At 41.9% G+C, this 15,776-nt stretch overlaps 1 protein-coding gene across 1 annotated transcript in view; it reads right to left on the bottom strand.

Annotated features, from left to right (window-relative positions):
• Positions 1–14,126, bottom strand: part of znf385b (zinc finger protein 385B) — a 28,261-nt gene extending 14,135 nt beyond the window's left edge. The window contains exon 1 of the mRNA XM_030758223.1: positions 13,922–14,126. The gene's annotated coding sequence lies outside the window, so the exon portion shown is untranslated. The remainder of the gene's footprint in view (positions 1–13,921) is intronic.
• Positions 14,127–15,776: the final 1,650 nt, after the last annotated feature.

Genomic DNA, 15,776 nt, shown 5'->3' with positions numbered 1-15,776 from the left:
ACACACACACACACACACACACACACACACACACACACAGATATACAAACTATTGAATGTAGGTTACCCAGCAGGCTGTGCAGGATTTGATGGGACATGATTGGTTGAGCCAGGCAGAGATTGTGGGACTGGGATTATAATCCAAAGATAAGTGTGTGTGTGTGTGTGTGTGTGTGTGTGTGTGTGTGTGTGTGTGTGTGTGTGTGTGTGTGTGTGTGTGTGTGTGTGCTGTTGTAGCTCATTTTGTATAATCTGCAGTCTAATAATAGAGATTATCACTTGCACTCTTCTGAGCATCTACTGACAGTCGTCTGACACGACTCCTCCCTGCTGTTCCTCATAAAAACTCTGACCTCTCTATGAGTGTGTGAGCACTTCAGAATAGCATGGATGTCCACTGATGTTAGTATATAACTGAGAATGGAATGAGATTATGAGACAGTGGATGACCCAAAACCCCTTTTACAAAGGAGAAAGACCCCTATAATAAAACTGGTTTGTTTCTTCTTTTCGTCTGTCTCAATCCTTTTGCAGTGACTTTACATCTCTTTAAGTCTGTTTTGTCTCTTCGGTACTATTTCCAAAGAGGCAGTCGCTCTCTTTGGATTTTCTGGGTCTCTACATGTCAGAACTTCAGCAAAAATGGGACGTATTATGCGGAGACAGCTAGAACTATCCATGCTTGGACAGGACGTGTTTTCTCCTACTAGAGAAGAGAGGCAGTAAAGAGAGTCTACAAGCTTCATCCAAACTGTGCTCAGCTTTTAATTCTCTTTAGTTTGGGCAATGCAGCCAACCAATGACAAGAAAGCGTATCACTTTCTTTCTGTGCTTCACACATTACAATAACATGTGAACTGTGATGCTCTCGAGCTGGATGAGCTACTACATCGTTGATGTTCTGGTCGTCATTTTATTTTATTAATAAGTGTTTTGCCTCCTTTAGAATTCAACTCAGTATATAATTAATTTGCAAAGTGCACCAAAGTGGTGCCTCCTTCCCAAGGTTAAACCAGCGATCATCAGTCACTGGATTGCCAGTAGAAATTTCTAACATATCGGCCAACTCAAATGTGCTGCATCAGCTCTATTCCCAGTAACAGCAGTTAAGGACTCAAAGCCGAGGCCAGAAAAAAAAACATTACCTTGGTGCGAAAGATGAGAAGATAGCTATGGCATCATTTCCTTCTCAAACTGCTGACTCATCAAACATTCAACAGTTGCTCCACTCAACTAATGGAGGAAGAAACACGAGACAAAAGCAGAAACACACACCTTGGCAGACAGTTTAAGTTTCTTGTTTTCTTCAAGTATTTCAGACAGCGCTGAGAGCTGACTGAATGACATCACAGAGGAGAGGATGTTGAGACTGAAAACGTGCCTCCGAACACCCATCGCCTTCACGTTAAGGACACCGTGACATTACAATAACATGTGAAGTGTGAACACACAGTCTTCCTGACTGAGTGGCAGTTAGCCAAAAACGGTTTAAATATGAGGATACAGCCAAAAAGCAGCAGATTAATCTGAAATACACCTGCAAAGAATACGGAGCTTCCGGAAAACAATGATGTCAAAAAATGAACTGACAACAGGCATGTGTGAGTATCAGAGCCTGGTGTAGCTCCTTGCTTTGTGCCTTGGAGCTTCACTAATGTCCAAAAACCTTTGTAAAAGCGCAGGTGAGCAACAGTACTGCACAGGCAGACCGAACACACACAGATTAGTTTCAACTTTATTCAATACACACCATCTTTCTGCCTTAGGGGTTAAGAAGTGAAACAGTCTCTCAAGCATAAAATGTAGATTATTTTGCTGCTGAAGACAGTTCCCAACAAATGCAGTACTTTGCCCTGTGTCAGGAAAATTTATGTCATGTAAAGGAAACACTGGCCTTAAAGCTGAGCTCCAGATGAGGTTTAACTAGATTTTTTTTAATTTATAGAAGTGAAATTACAGAGAGGGGGAACTGTTTAAATATGAGGATAATGGCAGACTAGTATTACACTTCTATTTCTAGAAAGAAAGACGTTCTAGTCCACTGTGCATTGTCCCATTTTCCCCTTTGCACCGCGGGCTGATAAATGCATAAACAGGGTTTGAATGATGGATCGGATTTGGGGAAGTTGCAGAAGCAGTGGAGCACAGTCTCTTTTGAGTGTCAGGATGTTTTGAACAGACAATGCCGGCCCTCTAACACGCTGGTTTTGGACATTCAGTGAGATTTGCTGATGATAATAACAGTGCAAAATAAGGTGATATTTATCCTTTACAGTAACAGTTTCCTGACCACGTTCTGTGTAATCACTTGTTTAAAATGTGAACGTAGCCGACTGCACGGCAGTTTTCACCAACATGTACAGTACTGTGTAAAAGTCTTGAGCCAACTTTAATTTCATTATATTATATATAAGATATTTATCCAGTTTGAAGAATTCTAGTGAGCTTGAAAGTCAATATTTGGTATGACCTCCTTTATTCTCCAACACAGCCTGAACTCTCTGAGGCAGCTTTCTTCTTTCTTTCAGTAGTCTTCAGGAACAGTTCTCCAGGCTTCTTGAAGGACATTCAAAGCTCTTTTTTGGATGTTTCTGGCTTTTCTTCTTTTTCTGATCCCATGCTGCTTCAATATTGCTGAGGTCCGAGCTCTGTGGAGGCCAGTCCATGACTGATAGTGTTCTACTGTGTTTTTTTGTTTTTTTTTAATCCAGGTGTGATTTTACTGCATTGGTGTGTTTGGGATCATTGTCATGTCATGAAAAATGAAACTGTTGCCAATCGGAAGCTTTTCAGATGGTAATTTTCTGCATTTATAATTCCATCAATTTCAACAAGATCTCCAACACCACTGCAGCCACAAACCAAGACGGAGCCTCGATCGTGTTTTACAGACGGCTGTAGACACTCACTGCTGTACCTCTCTCCTGACCTCCTCTGTACATATTGACAGAAATTTGAATCAAAAATCTCAAATTTGAACCATCATACCTGTTGCCACTGATTTTCAGTCCAGTTCTTGTGTGATGTGGCATACCTCAGCCTTTCCTTCCTGTTTCACTTCCTTAAGAATGACTTCTTGACAGCCACCATTCCACTGAGACATTTCTGATGAGGCTTCAGTGAACAGTAGATGGATCACCTGAAGGGCCAGCTGTGTCTTGCAGGTCCTGTGTGAGGTCTCTTCTGTTTCTTAAGAACATGACTTCCAACATACTGTTCATCTGCTGGAGATAGGTTTTTTTTTGCCTGTCACTTCTTTTATGGACACACTGCATTTTTTTTAGCAGAATAGCACTTTGGGAATCAGTGAAACAAAAAAAAAATTCTTCTGAAAATGTTCAGTGTTGACATAAAAACTCAGAAAACCCTTCAGAAAGCCCAGAGAAGACCACTTTAAAAAAATTACAAGAAAGTCTGGCTCCTTGGAAGCAAAATATAAAGAAATGAAGGCTCAATAATTTTGCACAGTACTGTAGTTATACTGATCCTCTCAGACGACCTTATGATCAGAAAATAGCAATTTGATGTCTGAGTGCAGCAGAGCAGGAGATACTGTTCATAGGTTAACAACAGAGATTCATGGCATCAATTGAATAGTTTCTGCTCTTGTAGTTCTCTGTGGATGAAAAATATAAGAACATGAAATCGTGAGATCAGCTTATACAGTAAAAAATGATAAATAAGATGAGCATGAGAGGGAGCAAGGTTTACAAGAATATATAATTACAGTATATGCCTGACCGCCTCAAAGGTAGTGACCTCCTGAAGTGACCTCTGGTTGTCTCTCAACAGCTCTGAGCCTAGAAGTAGACCAACGCATAATCCTTCCATAACAGGATTGTCAGAATTGCACAGAAATAAAAAATAGAACGTGTTTCTACACTTTTGAGGCCTATAAAGCAGATTTTATGTTATATATGAGAATGGCATCATTGCAGTCGTTTCCCCTAATGCTAACTGCATGATATTCAGCAGACACGTTAGCTCTGACCAGCCCAGACCACAAGATAATGTGTCTTTCTTCTAGTTTCAGCTGTTTCACAGTAAGAAAATCCAGAACATGGACAATAATTTTAGAACCAGCTGGATTAGCATAGACGTGGTCTGACTGTCTGTCTCACAGGTGGAACTCCTGACAACTTTCTGCAGTCTCTCAACTGATGACACAGCGTGTGAGTGTGTGCTGTGTAGTGTGACCTTCAAAGTCTCAGTGTGTGTGTGTGTGTGTGTGTGTGTGTGTGTGTGTGTGTGTGTGTGTGTGCGTGTGTGTGATACCTCAGAGACATAAGTCGCGAGGAAACGTTTCATCACTGCCATCCTATTTACATGCACACACTTTTTTTCTTTTAAACACACACCCATATGTACAGCCAATGTTTCCTTCATACACTTCCGTTCTTTTCGCACAGAAACACACACAGCTGGACTTTATCTCAGGCTTCTGATTGTGTTTCTGATAATAAACACATTTCATTACTGTCAACATTTCCTCTCTGTCACATGACAGGAAATTAATTAAAACTTCCTGAGACAATATGGGAGCAGGTGCAAACACACACAGAAACACACACACACACACATACACAGGTAGCACCATAAATCACACCAGACAGAATGGGAGTAATGACGTGGCTAGCTGTTAGCACTATGCACTGTAGGCAGCATGGAACTACTCCACACACTGCAATACTCTCGTGGTCGCCGCTAAAGTCACAGAACTGCCTGCGAGGGTCAACACAGAGGGGCTGTTTCACACTGTTGTCAATGTGTATGTGCTGCTGCATTATCAGCGACAAACCCATCCATCCATCCATTTTCTTCCGCTTATCCGGGGCCGGGTCGCGGGGGCAGAAGCCTAAGCAGAGAAGCCCAGGCTTCCCTTTCCCCAGCCACCTCCTCCAGCTCATCCGGAGGGACCCCAAGGCGTTCCCAGGCCAGCCGAGATACATAATCTCTCCAGCGTGTCCTGGGTCTACCACGGGGCCTCTTCCCGGTGGGACATGCCCGGAACACCTCACCCAGGAGGCGGCCAGGAGGGATCCTAATCAGATGCCCGAGCCACTTCAACTGGCTCCTTTCGATGTGGAGGAGCAGCGGCTCTACTCTGAGCCCCTCCCGGATGGCCGCACTCCTCACCCTATCTCTAAGGGAGAGGCCAGCCACCCTTCGAAGGAAACTCATTTCTGCCGCTTGTATTCGCGATCTTATTCTTTCGGTCACTACCCAAAGCTCGTGACCATAGGTGAGGGTATGAGGGTCACCTATGGTATCAGCGACAAACCTACCAAGCAAACACTACTTACTCTGAGTTTTAATTCAGATGTAACAACAGTAATACAACAACCGCACTGCAAAGGAACAATTTGGAATTTTGGAAGTACCCTTCTTACTGTGAGTTAGTTGAGATCATGCCACAAGAACAGACACCATAAAAGATGGATCTAGCCAGCAGGGGGCGACTCCCTGTGGTTGCAAAAAGACTTCCAGTTCTATAATGTCTGTGGGAAAACAGCCCTAGTTTCAGGTCATTCTGAATCAAGCGTAAAATTCAATAATTCAATTAAATTTTATTTATATAGTGCCAATTCACAACAGTCACCTCAAGGCACTTTATATTGTGAGGTAAAGACCCTACAATATTAGAAGAAGACCCCATCAATCACACAACCCGCTTGTCACTTGGCAACAGTGGGAATGAAAAAACTCCCTTTAAACAAGAAGAATCAGAATCAGGCTCAGGGAGGGGCAGCCGTCTACCATAACCAGCTGGGGGTTAAGGGAAAGAGAAGAGAGTGGAGAGAGACAAGACAGCTGAACGCAGTGTTGAGGCTGACATTTTCAGTGTCTACATCACCCACTATAATTATTTTATAAGAGCTGAGCACTAAATCAGAGTAATGGCCAGGAGGACGATAGATTAAAAACAAATAAAACTGTTTTTTGAGTTTTCCAATTAGGGTGGACGAGCCTAAGAGTCAGACTTTCAAATGACTTAAAACTCTGTCTGGGTCTTTGGTTAATTAATAAGCTGGAGTGAAAAACTGCTGCTATTCCTCCTCCTCAGCTTGTGCTTTGAGTGCTCTGACAGTTAGTGAGAATCGGGGGTGCTGATTCATTTAAACTAACATCTTCATCCTGCTGTAACCAGGTCTCTGTAAGGCAAAAATAAATCAATATGTTGATCAATTATTAAATCATTTACTAACAGGGATTTAGAAGAGAGAGACCATATTTAATTGATTTACTCTTTGGTGCAGTTGCTATATTGTTCTTTCTTTGTAAGTTTTTAAGCTTAAATTGTTTTTTGCTGGTTTTTGGTTTGGTTTTTTTTGGTGGCACCGTCTCTGTGGGGATGGAGTTTAGGGGGTATGCCAGGAGGGAAGAAGCTGCAGAGAGGCATATAAGACTGCAAATTTTCTGCTGAGTTTATTGGCTCACTCATACTAAATAAATCATTGAAGTCCCCTTTGGGATTGAGTCAGGAAGGGCATCTGGTGTAAAATCAAATCAAACATGCAAAGCTACACTCTGTGGCGACCCCTCGTGACAAGGGAGCAGCTGAAAGTAGCTTCTTCTTCTTCTTCTACTGAATAAAACATTGAGCCCCTTTTTGTAAATTGTGGTCATACCGTGTTTCAGGAAGTAGAATTATCCGTGGTATGCTGTGGTTTCACAGTCAGACCTGTCTCTTTCACATCACATCTGGTTTCAAACCACACGGTGTCAACAGCAAAAACGCTCATCTCAAGGCTTCGAAATGGGACTTCACAAACCGGTGGATGACTTCACAGTAGCTACTTCCACCTTCTATGTCATCTATGTGAAGCTCTCAACTCGAGGCTTGATAGTGGGATTTTACAAACATTGGGTGACTTCACGGTGGTTATGTGGCATTTATATTGTCTATGGTTGCAAAAATGGTTAGCTTAGCATAAACACTGGAATCACTGCTCCCAGCCCAGATGCACCCTGACATGTGACATTACGTCATGTTGTTCTTGCTGTTGTGTAGAATAAAGACAGAATTACATGTTCACCAGTGAGCTTTGGAGATGTTGGTTGGTGGATTTGTGACGTCAGGCCAGCTGTTTCTGTATGTTAAACTAAGCTGGCTGGCTGCAGGCTTACATTTAATATATGCAGAGGGGGGTACTGACATTCTCAGCAACAGTTATGTCCCTGCCTCATATTAAATAATTAATCCACATGTAATGTGATCTTAATTAAATATTAATGTCAAATCTGTGCTCTGACAGAACAAAAATAAAGTTGTTACAGTGAGCTCATTACACCTGTCTGCTGTCAGTCCACACACACACACACACACACAGAATCACATACACACAATAAAATTACAATAGATTTTGTACAGAAAGAACAGTTTGTGCTTACATCACTGTGTGTGCGTGTATGTGTGTGTGCTCTCTGCAGGTTTCTAAACTAATCTGTCCTGACGTAACAACATGCTGCTTCTCAATCTGCCCACTGCTGGAGTCCTGGCAGACGCACACACAAACGCAGTGTTTAGTAATGTGGTCATGCTCTATAAATAGGTAAAATTGATTTGTGTGGAGGAGAACAAGCGTGTGTCTTACAGTAGGATAAATCTACATTTACTGTACAACTGGACAAAAGAAACCAACAACCTGTCAGGCAGTCTGACAGTTAACAGTGCATCCTGATGGCCCTTCAGCATCTTAATACAGTCTATATTTTTATTTATTATTATCATTTTGTTAAGACACATGCCTCTTGCTCTATTTGGGTTTAGTCCCAGTGATAAAGGTCAGCCAGCCAACATGGAAGAGGCTCTGTGAACATTTTGCCAGCTTGCCTTTCTGCCACCACCACCTGCACATCATATCCGTTACCTCAATATACACAGAAACAGCTCTCATCATTGCTTGATATCAGCCAGAACTGTCAACTCATTTTGTATGGAAACTTTATACAATCCTGTGGAAAACAAAACACACCCTTTGACTCAGTAGCTTGTAGAACCAGTATTAGCAACAATAACTTGAACAACTTGATTTTTTCTTTTTCAGCCATTCTGCTGTGGATTTGGGGTGTGCCTGGAATCATTGTCTCAGTTGACTCAGTTTTGGCCAAGCTTTGTCAGACAGATGGCCTCGCATTTGACTCTTTGGTATACAGAGGAGCTCATGATCAACTCAGTGACTGCAAGGTTCCTAGGTCCTGTAGCTGCAAAATAAGCCTTAATCATGACTCCTCCACCACCGTGTTTGACATTTGGTTCATTATACCCAAACATTTCCACTTGTTCAAGTCTGTCCAAAAGAAATTGACCAGAAGTCAGATGCATCAAATGCAGCTTTGCAAAGCTAAGCCGTACTGCCACGTTCTTTTTACAGATCAGGCTTTCTCCTGGCAACCCTTCCAAAAAAAAATAAAGTCTGTAGAGTCCAACAGTCTCTTGGGTTTATTGCAGTTTCTCTGAGCATTGCACAGTCTGATCTTGGAGTGAATTTGCTGGCATGTCACTTCTAGTAGAACTGGCAACTGTCTGGCTGCTACGTGCCCGCTTAGGTCTCATGAAAGCAGTAAGTGTACTTCGTTTTTCACAGGACCTCACAGAATCATGGGAAAACTTTCTGTTTCACATGACTGTAGATGCTACAATTTCAGATGTTCACAGTGGCTACTTTACTAGCAGATTAAACTTTAAACTTTTAAAAGTATACCAAAAAAATGTTCAAATACAAGCAGCCATGCTGACAGCAACATGCCTGTACTGAAAGTGGTACATTTCTGCTAGAACTCTTGGTACCAATAAACAGTCATAGTAATGGTTTACGTGACATCCTGAACTACGATCACTTCTATCACAAGTGGTTTAGCTTTTGGGGGTTTTTTGGGTTTTTTTTTTAATCCATACATTTTTTCAACCCTTTGTTGGGTTGAAAACTACCATAAGTTGGATAAGCAGACGCTCGCTGGACAGATCTCCAGGGCCAGAACAGAGAAACAGACAACTACACACTCTCACAATCACACCGAGGCCACTTTATAATCACCAATTAGCCTAACACATCTCACAGATTTTGGACTGTAGGTGGAAGCCAGAGTGCCCGGAGGACTCTGCAGAGGAGGAGGTTCAAACCAACCTTGTTGTTGTAAAGTGACGGTACTAACCACCACACCAGCATGACACAAACACTATCATAGCATGTACTCTGTTGAAATGTCAGGAAATTTGTATATCTAACAGACATTTACTCAGTTAAACTGGTCTAACACTCACAACAACAGGATCATTAACCAATGTTTTGTATTTATTATTGCCTTGTGGGTTTTTCTGTCGCTCAGTGTGAACGTTTTTCTGCTCCATCTCTGACTTTCAGCTTCCATTTTCTGTCTGCAACAGAAGAACTCCGCTTTAGTTAAGCTGACTGGTGTTAATTAGACACAGAGAGGACTGAGAGACAGAGTCAAGGTCAAAACATAAAAACACTGCACTCAAACAGAAGGAAGGAGGGAAGGATGGAAGGAAGGCAGGAAGGAAGGAAGGAAGGAAGGACATAAAGATGGATGCTCTGCTCACTTTGCACTGAACAATAGAGAAAAAATAGTTTCCAGGTCACGAAGAAATAAAAACATGAAAAATCAAAGGAAGTAAAGGAAAGGAAAGGAAAGGAAAAAAAACAACAAATAATTGATACACTGACCAGCTACTGACCAGCTACTGGCCAAGTACTGTTTAAGAGCGAGAGCATACCAGTGAACAGGCTGCAATATAAGCATGACCTCACAGCCAGGTTGGCCAAGTTCAAAACATTCACCCCTGAAGGAGTTTTCCAAAAGTCTGTTCCTCTGCAGTCCTGTCAGTTTTCTACCAGACTTTGGCTAATTCTCATTTTTTTGGTCCTGCCAGTCCCAGCATTGGTCCTCTGCAGTCCTCTACTATCCTGTCTACAGTACAAGCTTTCTACTTGACCTAAACTGGTCCTGCAAGCCTTGCACTTGTCCAACTCTTTGTACAGTTTTCAACTAGACCTAGAAAAGTTTTTTGAGTGCCTCTACTAGTTGCACTGTACCAGCCCTCTATAGTTAAGCTAGAATAATAATTTTTCTACTGGACATTTTCTAGTCCTAGATCCCCCAGTCCTACAAAAATAATCAAATAAGTTTTCTACTGAACCTTGTCTGGCAAAACTCAAAAGCAGCGCCAGTCTTTACAAGCCACACAAGTTTCACTAGTTTTACTGTTTTTCTGCCTGTTTTTATTTCATCCTATAGGTTCTCTAATATTTATGTTATTAGTCCCAGTTTTCATATTTCACCAGGGGCAGAGCTTCTGGAGGGGCTGGGAGGGCGCCACGCCCCCGGCCCGGGGCTAGAGGGGGCCCGGATGGGAGAGATGATAGGATTTCAGGTAGCCAGACCTCTATCACGTCTGACAAGCGCTGGAGAAGGCGGGCCCGCTCCTGAGTATAGCCAGATGAGCGTGGTACACGATTAAAGAAATAGCCTACTTTACATCACCCATCATTCATGTTTTACATGGGGGTTTTAAAGGTTGCCACAGTCAGGACTGAGTCATGGTTGCTTAAAACTTTACAAGACTGACTGACTTTAGTGATGTAGTAGGTGTAAAATATTGAATAAAATGTTGTGCTGCATGACTGGCTTGATTTTCCTCTTACATTTAACTTTATGACACGCTAATTTTCGAGTGGATCGCCAATATTTTCTCCAAGTGTATTGTGGGTAAAACTCGTCACCAACCGTCCACCAACGTCATCATCAGTCACTTGGCAACAGATTGTAAACTAAGTGGAGCATTTTTACGGACTAAGCTAACACTAAAAACTGTTGCGGGCATGTGTATGTTGTAAAATGATGTTATGATGAGCTTTTCTATTTGGGTGTAAAGGGCCCGGTCATTTGCCCCGCCCCTGGCCCGGCTCTGATTTGTTCCGCTAGTGTATTTCACCATAACTACCCTCTGATGGATTTAGAGGCCTTCATAGTCCAGGTGTAATCAAAAACCAACCATCCATCCATCCATCCTTTCTGCCACTTCTTAGGGTTTGGGTTATGGGGGCGAGAGAGACCCAGACCCCTGTCACCCTGGCCACCTCCTCCAGCTCTTCCAGGGAGACGAGACACAAGTGCCACCAAAAAACAAGAAAAATGAATGTATAGGGAAAGGAAAGGAAAGGAAAGGAAAGAATGAAGTATCTCAGGCCAAAGTCAGTATTCGGTGTCTGTGTCTATCAGAGCTGCAGAAATCGCTACAGTCCAGCTGATCAGGAATCAATATTAGAGTGATTAACTCCTTAATATTCCTGTAACCTCAACCATGCAACAAGTCCTTAAGACTCCAGGGCTCACCCATGTTAACCCTTTTACAGTCCAGAGCCAGAGACACACACAAATACACACACACACACACTTACATCATACTGTCATCTGTGTGAAAATTAACATCTCTATGACAAAGCGAGAGTGAGACAGGAAAACGTGTGTGTGTGTGTGTGTGTGTGTGTGTGTGTGTGTGTGTGTGTGTGTGTGCGTGTGTGTGTGTGCTGTGTTTGCAACAAGCATGTTTTAAGCACAACATGAATATGCTGTCTTCTCTCTCCTTCATCCCTGATTTTATAAGTATCACCAATAGCATTTATTATTTGACTACAGTTTTTAAAATGCTTAAAATCTGATAAATGAATCCAGAAAGTTTTCCACTGCTTGATTTGCTGCCGTGTAGTTTATGGTCCCCGTTCTGTGTTCTTATTTGTTCTCATTCTGTTCCTGAGCCTTCCTTCTGTTCTATCCTATCATACCCTATTATCAGGTTTCACTGTTAGTTAACTGTCTTCTGGTTACTTCCTGTTTTAACAGAACCACCACCCCTAACAAATGTATGATAACGCCAGAATAATTTTTTTAAATAGTTTTTTTTTTTTTCTTCTAGAGAATGAATATCTGCACTCACCAGCCACATTGTACAGTAGGTACACCTGTTCAACTGCTCGTTAATAGAAATATCTAATCAGCCAAACGCATGGCAGCAACTCAGTTGCAACTCTGCATTTAGGCATGCAGACATAGTCAGGTCAGCCTGCTGAAGTTCAAACTGAGTATCAGAATGAAGAAGAAAAGTGACTTTGAATGTGGCGTGGTTGTTGGTACCACACAGGCTGGTCTGAATTATTTCACAAACTGCTGATCTACTGAGATTTCCCCACACAACAATCTCTGGGGTTTACAGAGAATGGTCTGATAAGAGGAAGTCGGTGCAGTTAGTTCTCTGGGCTGAAACTGCCCTGTTGATGCCAGAGGTCAGAAGAAAATGGCCAGAATGCTTTGAGCTGATAGGAAGGTAACATTAACTCAACCACTTGTTATAACCAGGGTATGCAGAAGAGCATCACTGAACGCACATTATGTCAAAGCTTGAAGCAGATGGGTTTTATAGCAGCAGAAGACCACACTGGGTGCCACTCATGTGACCTAAGAACAGGAAACGTCTTAGCTCACCTTTATATTTACCTTTTTCTTCTTCTTCTATTTTAATCTTTACTCTTATTTTCTGTTTTAATGTGTACAGCACTTTGAGATGCATTTTTATTTTATGAAAAGTGCTATATAAATGAAGTTTTTGATTTGATCTGATTTAATTTGATTAGAAACTGAGTCTACAACTTGCACAGGTTCACCAACAGAAAATTGGAAAATGTTGCCTGAATCTGATGAGTCCTGATTTCTGCTGCCACATTCAAATGGTCAGAATTTGGTGTAAACAATATGAAAGCATGAATCCATCCTGCCTTGTATCAACGGTTCAGGCTGGTAGTGGTGTACTTTGGGTCTTTACTTCCAACTAAGCATCATTTAAACACCACAGTCTACCTGAGTACTGTTGCTGACCATGTCCATGCCTTTATGACCACAGTGTGCCCATCTTCTGAAGGCTGCTTCCAGCAGGATAACACACCATTTCACAAAGCTCAACTCATCTAAAACTGGTTTCTTGAACATGACACTGAGTTCACTGCACTCAAATGGCCTCCACAGTCACCAGATCTCAATCCAGCAGAGCACCTTTGGGATGTGGTGGAACGGGAGATTCTCATCATGGATGTGCAGCTGACAAATCTGGACCAGAATCTCTGAGGAATGTTTCCAGCAGCTTGTTGAATCTGTGGCATGACGATTTAAGGACGTTTATTGTGTATTTGTCAGTGTCGGCACGCATTTTACTCAAGTACATTGCACCTGGAAGCAAATGTGATCTATCTTAATTTTTTCTCTCAATTATGCTCATTTAATAACTTCTGCAGCACTGCAAAACAATCAATCTGATTGAGTAATTCATTAATTAAGAAACTGGTGATTATTTTTGGTAACTACAGTTTTTTTTTCCTGCTTAATTCCCTTTAACTGAATAATGTAAAGGTCTGACTGTAAAATAAGGCAAGTGAACGTGTCACTTGACGGCTTCGGGTGACTGAAAGAGAAGCGTTTCTCTCCATCTTCAAACATATCATAATGAAAATAATTAATGGCAATTCCAAAATAGAAACCTCAACAACTATGAGTGTATCGGTGATAATAATTTATGACATATAACCTAACCATATACTCCTAGGGGTCATGTCTCTGCCTTAGGATATCTTTACGCCTGATACTTGTAGTATCCTACTTGGTACAGAGTGCATTCATATAGGCTAAATGTAATAATTTGGGGACGTACAAGAGAAATAAAAATCAAATGAGATATATTTAGCAGTCAGTCGGATCGGGAAACTATAGGTTACATTTAAACGAACCAGTGCGTTCGTGCGGCTTGCTTTTCATAACCTTCAACCATCACAGGAAAGAAGAGAAAAAGAAAGACGCGTATGAAGAAGAATGAATGGAAGGAGCGAAAAGAAGGAGGTGGAAGGTGACTTACCGGAGGACGAGGGTGGATAAAGAAAGTAGAGTCCTGTTGGAAGCGCACAACTCCGCTCACAATGCCAGCTGCCTACCGTTCACTGATCATCAATACTGAAGCGATCAGAGTCTCCGCTCTGTGAGTGCGCGCCGGGTTTAACTGATCGGTTATCGATCATCCATCCCATTCATCCATCAGGTATCCGGACAGTGATCAACTCTGTGGGAGCAGCGGAGTGCCGCGCGCTCTGCGCTGCACTGAGCAGAGAGTTAGTGCTGCGCATGCGCCACCACACAACACACACACACACACGCACGCACACACGCACACACACACACACAAACGCACAAACCCCGCACACATACAGTGACAGAGAGCAAAAGAGAGGAGCTTAAACTACATCCGAAAAAACAAATAAAACAAAATACAAGTGAAGACAAACGTCACACCGCCTCGTTAACCTGGCTGTGCGCATGCGTGAGTGAGTGTGCGTGAAGTGCAGCTTCTCTGATTAGTTTTCATGGTTTGTTGTTGGCAGAAAAAAAAAAAACAGATGAAACTTTAAATACTGGCTGCAGAACAAACACACACACACACACACACACACACACACACACACACACACACACACACACACACACACACACACACAATATTGCCAAAGGTGCTTGTTGTCCTCTGTACTGTCAACTCACCTGCCCATGATGTCAGGGGTGACATTTTATGCTCTCCTCCAGTCTGTAGCACTCCAACGGCTAATTAGTATTATCAGCAATGATTAATCTTTACATTTCTTTCATTCTTATGGTCAAAACGTCATAAGAGTGATAATAGAAGGCATCCTTGTGCCTGACCGTTTTCAGAGAAATATTTCTGTTAATTTCTGTATGAAGGATGTCAGGAGAGAGGTACAACAGTGAGTGTCTACAGACATCTGCAAAGCACAGTGGAGGCTCTGTCATGGTTTGGGCTGCATTTCAGCCAGTGGTGCTGGAGATCTTGTCAAAATTGATGGAAAAGTACAGTCAGATTTTGATCCACCATGCACCACCTGGAAAGCATCTAACTGGCTTCATTTTTCAACATGGCAATGATCCCAAACACATTGCCAATACATTAAAATCACACATGGATTAAAAAAAAACCACACAGTGGAACACTATCAGTCATGGATCAGCCTCCCCAGAGCCTGGGACCTCAGCATCACTGAAGCAGCGTGGGATCATCTTGACAGAGAAGAGTAGAAAAGGCAGCCAACATCCAAAGAAGAGCTTTGAATGTCCTTCAAGAAGCCTGGAAAACTATTCCTGAAGAGTGCTTAAAGAAATGACAGGAACGCTGCCTCAGAGAGTTCAGGCTGTGTTGGACAATAAAGGCAGTCACACCAAATATTTACTTTCAAGCTTCTTAGAATTGTACAAACTCAGTTTGTGCCTCATATAATGGAATTCAATTTGTGTTTGCACAAGTTTCAAGAAATCGCTGCACCTTTTCATATTTTGTCATATTTTCCTAACAAAATATAAAGCAATGAAGAGTGAGTCAATACTTTTGCACAGTACTTTATAATAACCACACAACCATCATTAACCTGCCAGAATAACGAAAGGACAAGACTTTAAAAACAAACAACCAAAAAGCACTGCAGGGTCAAAACACAGAGTTAAAACTGTGTAGGACAATAAATGGCAAAAATATTTAATTAAGTTTTCTCTTGGCTTCTTTCTGGTTCACAAAACTGACTAAAAACGAACCCACCGGGCAGTACGAGGAATAAATTAAGAATTGTAGAAATAGGCTAAGTAAGAGTTGATGCATGGATAAATTTACTCTAGAGTCTACATATAGATATAATTATTAATTAATTGTGATT

The sequence above is a fragment of the Archocentrus centrarchus genome, chromosome 21 (genome assembly GCF_007364275.1).
Source record: "Archocentrus centrarchus isolate MPI-CPG fArcCen1 chromosome 21, fArcCen1, whole genome shotgun sequence".
Taxonomy (NCBI): Eukaryota; Metazoa; Chordata; class Actinopteri; order Cichliformes; family Cichlidae; genus Archocentrus; species Archocentrus centrarchus.
This window is presented reverse-complemented; position numbering and strand designations above follow the sequence as displayed.